This window comes from Pempheris klunzingeri, chromosome 3 (genome assembly GCF_042242105.1).
Source record: "Pempheris klunzingeri isolate RE-2024b chromosome 3, fPemKlu1.hap1, whole genome shotgun sequence".
Classification (NCBI taxonomy): Eukaryota; Metazoa; Chordata; class Actinopteri; order Acropomatiformes; family Pempheridae; genus Pempheris; species Pempheris klunzingeri.
In genome coordinates, this window is record NC_092014.1 from 29,126,958 (window position 1) to 29,134,256 (window position 7,299).

Consider the following 7,299-nt stretch of genomic DNA (forward strand, 5'->3'; position numbering starts at 1 on the left):
TCGGCCCATTACACACTCTTTACAAACCGGGCTCGTTCTCGAACACACACACACACAGACTCCCTGCCTCCCCAGCAAACACACGGCTCAGCCTCCTCCGGCTGGACGAGGCTAGAAACCGCACAGAGCAGCAGCTGACCGGGCAGCAGTCATCTGGATGTACTGCCACCCAGACTCTGCCTGATCTCCCCTTCGGCTTCTCTCTGCATTGTTCTGGTCACGTTGGTTACACCAGAGACAGCTGTGAAACACACCCACCCCTCACTGGTGACATGCTTCGTATTTATATTTCCTCGTCTCTTCACTGGTTCTGCCCGGCCCTAATACCATACCCTCAACTCGTGGGGACAAGACGTGGAGCTGTATTGCTCTGGTCACAGTTGGCCTGTCGTCAGAGCGTCTCTGTGAGCGTGGCCGGCTGAAGCCGACGTGTCTGTGCTCTCTGTGCTCTCTGTGCTCTCTGTGCCATCCTCTCCTCATCCTCTGCTGCCATTACACGCTCGGCCTCGAGTCTCCTGCGCAGTGAAGTCGTCCGCGCCGAGCTCATGTCGTTCTGTTGATCGTCTCTTCGGAGGAACAGCAGAGGAGGCCATTTAAGAGTTCCCCCAAATGTTAAAAGCACGTGTTCATGCTTCTGTGTGCTGGTGCTCGTCTGTGCAGGGTAACACAGTGAGAGGCTGGCCGTGTGTGAAATAATGGAACAAATGTCAATTTTCTTCCAAGCAATATCCTCAGTCCCCTGTTATGTAGATATTAGTCTACAGACTGGCAGCCATGCATAAGCTGTGTGTGTGTGTGTGTGTGTGTGTGTGTGTGTGTGTGTGTGATGAAGGTTGTGTTATATGGTATTGTGAATGTAAATGTGAGTTTGTCAGATAACTGATCTCTGGTCTGTTTTCTAGATGTATTCGCTCCAGATGTGAATTTATTTTTTATATATTTTTTTATAATTTTTTATTTGTGCCGCTTTACGCTTCAGTTAAACTCACCTCTTCCACACTTTTATTAATTAAAAAAATACTACGTAGAATGATAGAAATAAAAAGTCTGGGGGAAAAAATTAGGATAAAGGAAATCATTTAAAAACATCATTTAGTCATTAGGCTGCAACATTTTTACTGCGATGTTAGAAACATGTTATTGCAAAGCATTTAAATCATCTACAGATATTACAATTATTATCAATAATAATACTGACAATACTACCACTACTACTACTACTAATAATAATATAATACTATTAAAAATAATACAATATTCTATTAATTATTATTATTATTGTTGTTGTTATATCATTATTATAATTATTATTATTATTATTATTATTTCTCGTAGCGAATGAAATATGACGTTACTGACATTTTTCAAACACACACACACACACACACACACACACACACACACACACACACCTATCGGTCCTGATTGATTCTGATTAATGACTTTTTATTCATTTAATCAAATTGTCCAGATTAGAAAATGGCTCTCAGAAACACTTTTAAAGAATAATGTGACAAAGACCGTTGACCTCCAAGTGTGTGTACCTAGAATTTACCTGTGTGTGTGTGTTCGTGTGTAACACAGGTATATGCCTGTGTGTGTGTGTGTGTGTGTGTGTGTGTGTGTGGGTGTTTTCTAATTTTTCTCTGCTGCGGGAACCTTCAGTTAAGCCCGACCCCCCCCTAACCCTCCTCCCTCTACCTTTGGTTTATACAGCTGCCTAAAAGCCAAAGTGCACACACACACACACACACACACACACACACACAGAGTGAGTACTGTGGAGTGTGTGTGTGTGTGTGTGTGTGTGTGTGTGTGTGTGTGTGTGTGTGTGTGTGCGACAGATCATGTGTGTACTTTCTGTGCTATGAATACATATGTGGTCGGCAGATCGGAGAGATCACAGCAAAAGAATGTAGAGAGGGAGAGAGAGGGGGGAGGAGGGGAAGAGAGAGAGAGAGAGAGGAGGAGAGAAAGAGAGGGAAAGAGAGAGGGTGCCTCTCTCTTCGGCCCTCCTCTTCCTCCTCCTCCTCCTCCTCCTCCTCCTCTCCACACATCTACACCTCCAGCTTCTAAACGCAGAAAGCAGGAATCCAGCCCCTCCCTCCCCCTCTCTCCCCCCCTCTCTCTCTCTTTTCTCTCTCTAACTCACTCGCCCTCCTCTGTGTCAGCCAATCCCGTCCCTACCTCCGCTCCCTGTGTCCTCGTGGCTCCGCCCCCCTCCTTGCTCAGCCAGCGAGAGAGCTCCAACCTCACGGGGGGTGGGAGAGGGGGAGAGGGAGAGAGGGAGAGAGGGAGAGAGAGAGGCACAGAGGCACACACTCAGCAGAGGTGGCAGAGGCAGCGAGGAGACGGTGCTCACACACAAACACACACACACACACACACACACACTCTCACCAAGAGAGGCAGCGGCAGGCAGAGCAAGAGGAGCCGGAGAGGAGGAGGAGGAGGAGGAGGAGAAGAGCATTCTGCTGTGTGTGAGACTGACAGAGGGGGGAGACAGAAAAGGGGGAGCAGCAGCTCTGGTTCTTTCTCCTGCCGCGGCTCTCTGGGTCCATCCCTCAGAGAGGAGAACACCCCCAGAACACACCGGGAGTGTTTTCTCCACACTCCAGAGAGGAGACAAGGAGCAGCCGGAGGAGGACAGAGACGGAGGGGTTTTCTTCTTCTTCTTCTTCTTCTTCTTCTTGTCCTGAAGCTCAGAGAGCTGATGCGTCCCTGAAAGGAGCCTATGTGATTTTGGGGGCATTAACCCTTTAAGCCGGGCGAAACTGGAGTACTCCCACAGACAAGGTAGACAGTTCAGTTTTCTTCTCTCCTTTTCCTCAAGCTACACAATGTAGATGTGTGAGTGTGAGTGTGTGAGTGTGTGAGTGTGTGAGTGTGTGAGTGTGAGTGTGTGTGAGTGTGTGTGAGTGTGAGTGTAAGTGTGTGTCTGCATGCCTTAGGAAATTGCTCGGTCTCTAGTCAATTGCCTCTCATTGTGTGAATTCACTGACTGAATGTAAACTCATTGACAAAAACAACACGGTAGATCTGTGTGTGTGTGTGTGTGTGTGTGTTAGTGTGTGTGTGTGTGTGTTAAAGCAGTGCTGCCCTCATAGTTGGATGTGGTGAGAAAGTGTCCAGGGGGAGGGAGAGGGAAAAGCCTTGGCTGCGTCTCAGCCCAGCACTGTGCTCACTGTTTCATTTTGCTCTGTTCGACCTTATTCTCTGTCTTTTTTCCTCTCTTTCCTCGCTCTCATCCTTCACTTAGTCTTTTGTCGTCGCCCTCGTTTATTTATTCCTCATGCGCTCCCTTTGTCTCTCTCTCTTTTCGCCCCTTTCTCCTTTTTTCTCAGTCTTGGCTGTGGTCACACTCTCCCAACTAAAGACTATCAGGTTAAATCAAGCGGCAAGTTAGTCAGTAAGCCAACAATCAGTCAGCCAGTCAGGCACACAGCCCCCCCTCCTCCTTTTTATTTTATTTTTTGCACTCAGTCACTTACCAGTCTGCACGCCTCCCGGTCAGTCACCATATCAGCTCGTATTCATCTAAATCACTGCTGCCTGCTTTAGTGACTATTTAATTCTGCCAACCCATTCGGTCTGTGCTGCCTCACACACACACACACACACAGTTGTATAAATATTTCAGTGGTTGATCTTATAGTAAACATCAGCTTCAAGGTCTGCCTTTCATTTGGGGGCCATTACGTGGGAGCAGCACTCGGGGGGGGGGGGGGGGGGAGTGAGACAGTGGAACAGCACCTTAATTAGGGGAGCGATCACTCTCGGGCAGACGGGTGTCAGTCACAGTTGGCGGCTCAGTCGCCCGTAGGTCCGGTCTGTTTTTGCTCCTGACCCAGAGCAGGAATGTGAAACGCTGGCGCTGCTGCTCGTCCTCCCGTCGCGGCCGTGACGGAGAGGAGGAATTCTGTCCAGAGAGTGAGCTCACGAAGCTCAGCAGCCACCGGCGTGGATCCATTCCTGGCATGTTCAGTGTAAAAGGCCCTGCAAACACTCCCGTCCCTTTGACCCTCTGTGCTGAGGATGTGGACGGTTTCATGTCGGCCTTTAAACGTCTGTCTGTGGACTAGAAGCAGCAGCACTTTGATTAATTATAGTTTCAAAGTACTGCTGATTTGTTCTCACTGTGTCTGTTCCTGTCCAACTTTAAGCTGATGCTCCATCCTGTGATGTGTGCTTTGGATTTATTCCTGCAGTGTTTGAGTTCTTCTCTGTAAAAGGAACAAATGTGTCCGTCCCTCTGGAATTATTGAACTCATCACATATCTGTATTTCAACATATTTCAACAATCTCACTCTTGTCTTAAATCCACTCGCCCCCCCCCCCCGTCAGTGCACGCTGAATGACACAGTGAAGAGCAGCAGTGTTTTTCAGCAGCACACCTGAAGCGTGGTGTGTGTTCCTGTGAGCAGAACTCACTGTGGCAGCCGCGTAAACCTCTTTAGTTAATGTCGACCTAATGTTCCGTCCTTCAGCAGCCAGCTCAGGTCAGCGCCTTCTCTTTCATCTCTGAGAAGATGAAGACACATCGGCCCGCCGCTTTGTCGCTCTAAAGCTGGATTTCTATATGAACTGGAGGCTTTTTATTCTAACTTTATTATTTATTATTGATTATCAGCGCACACTCCCTCTCTTCAACTTTTTTTGTTTGTTGGTTGTTCATCATCTCAAACAAATACTTATTTTAAATACTATACAAAATACATAAAATATGAAAATAAATATACATATAAATGAATGTGTGTGTATATATGTATATATATGTATATGTGTGTGTGTATATATATATATACTGTGTGTGTGTGTATATATATATATATATACTGTATATATAAATGAATATATATAAGTGTGTGTATATATATATGTAACACTACTAAAATACTATACATATGTATGTAATACTTATATTCACAGTATAGTAAGTACTTGTAAAACACGTATTTATATATATATATATATATATATATATATATATATATATATATATATATAAATAAATGTTTTATAAGTAAGTGTATATATATATATAAGTGTATGTGTGTGTGTGTGTGTGTGTATATATATATATATATATATATATACACACACACACACACACATATAATGTGTGTGTATGTGTATATACATATATTTAAATGTGTATATATATGTTTATTTAAAATAAGTAATACATTTATATACATATCTATATATCTATATCTATCTATATATATATGTGTGTATATATATATATACATATATATAGATATGTATATATATATCTATATATATTTCACAAATTATCTGCAGCTCAAAAATATAAACAGTGCTCCCTAAACTCTGATAATAAACCTCAGTTCTTGTTTGATTAAACGATGCTTTTTCATGCACTGAATAAATGAAAGAATGCTAAAACTTAAAATGGAGAGAAGTTCCCACCTTTCCGTCTGTCACCTGTCAGACGTGGATAAACTGTGTGTAACCCAGTGAAAGGTGGTGAAGTGAGGAAGCATCGGCCCACCTGAGCTGCATATTTCTCACAATTTCACACCTCTGCTTTTAGCATTGTGATTTGAAAGGCATGTTGTAATTGGTGTGTGTGTGTGTGTGTGTGTGTGTGTGTGTGTGTGTGTGTGTGTGTGTGTGTGTGTATGTGCGTGCGTGCGTGTGTGTGCGCGTGCGTGTGTGTGTGTGTGTGTGTGTGTGTGTGTGTGCGGTCAGGGTTAGGGTGGCTGGAGTGTGTGCTGCTACTCAGACACAGAAAGAGAAGACGGGCTTTAGCTTTTTGCCTAATCGCTTCCAGACACAGAGATTTGCATTCCATTGCTCTGTGAGTGTGCGCTCTGTCTCTTTCTCTCTCTCTTTTCTCTCTCTTTTTAAGGTTTTAGCCACCACCACCCCCCCACCTCCCATCCCCCCGTCCCCGTTACTTTTTCAATTAGAAACATAAATTTTGAGACGCCCCTAAAATAGTGTGTAGGAGTAACAAAGCAAAGGAGGAAGTAGGTGATGGATTAAAGGAATTAAACTGTCAGTGTGAGAGGAAACATGCTTAGAAACGAGTGGATGGACAGAGCGTAGAGAAAGGAGGGCAGAAACAGCGGTAGATTGTCGAACATGTGTGACTGATTAAAATTCCAGCGGGCCTATTAGGAATGATAAGACGCCAGAGCAAAGATAAAGGCACTATAGAACTTGATATTTTCATATGTAATCACATGTAATATGAGGTGTGATCCTGCAGACGTCCCTCCTGTCCTCCTGTCCTCCTGTCCTCCTGTCCTCCTGTCCTCCTGTCCCCCTGTCCTCCTGTCCTCCTGTCCTCCTGTCCCCCTGTCCTCCTGTCCTCCTGTCCTCCTGTCCCCCTGTCCTCCTGTCCTCCTGTCCTCCTGTCCCCCTGTCCTCCTGTCCTCCTGTCCTCCTGTCCTCCTGTCCTCCTCTCCTCCTCTCCTCCTGTCCTCCTGTCCTCCTGTCCTCCTGTCCTCCTGTCCATCACTGGTCAGTACCACCTGACTTCCTGAACATCACCTTCCACTGTTCCCCTGTCCCACACTTTGTCCTGAGGACAAGAGCAGGTGCCGAGAGGCTCTTCTCCGGCGTCACGTGACACCAGATGCTGTGAGGACCGATGAGATGTAAAAAGATGATGATGATTCATAACGGTGTTCGTGCGTGGCTTAGAATAACAGCGAGGGACTGTCAGAGGCCCCCTTGGAATTAGTTTTTGTTAATTATCCTTGTGCATGTGACTGACTGGCTTCTACTGGACATGTTTGTCAGGGGCAATTTTTTTTTTTTTGGGGGGGGGGTTCATATTTGGGCTTTTTTTTTCTGCTTGTGTGGAATGTTTCAGCGGATTAGGACGACTGAGTTTCAGATCAACCGCTGTGAGAGACAATGCAGTCAGTCACCCAGCAAACACAGCTGCTGCATTCTTCTGCTGCTGATAATAATGAAAACATCAGAAATAAAGCAAATAAATGGAAATCAGAAAGTAAAGCTGCTACACAGCAGCTCGCTCGGGACCTTTTTAACCGTGTGCTCACAGAGCACCTGACGTGTCGCGGTGCTTCATTGTAATCATTACAGTCACAGCTTGACACCAAAGGATCTTGTAGTTAAATGGTCCGGTGTCACGGCGGCTATAATATTATTTATGAATTATATTAAAGAAAAGAAGCTCCTTTTGAACGGATGTGAAGCTGTGAGAAAACAACACTTTTTTTGTCTTTATTTGTCAGTAACAGACTGACGTGAGCAGCTTGCTTTGAACTGGCTGTGGTTTTTCTTCTGATGCATCAAAA

The 7,299-nt window shown here is 45.0% G+C and overlaps 1 protein-coding gene across 1 annotated transcript in view; it reads left to right on the top strand.

Moving 5' to 3' along the window:
- The first annotated feature begins 2,522 nt into the window (after positions 1 to 2,522).
- The window catches only part of LOC139225662 (teneurin-3), a 161,392-nt gene continuing 156,615 nt past the window's right edge, over positions 2,523 to 7,299 (top strand). The window contains exon 1 of the mRNA XM_070856476.1: positions 2,523 to 2,796. The gene's annotated coding sequence lies outside the window, so the exon portion shown is untranslated. The remainder of the gene's footprint in view (positions 2,797 to 7,299) is intronic.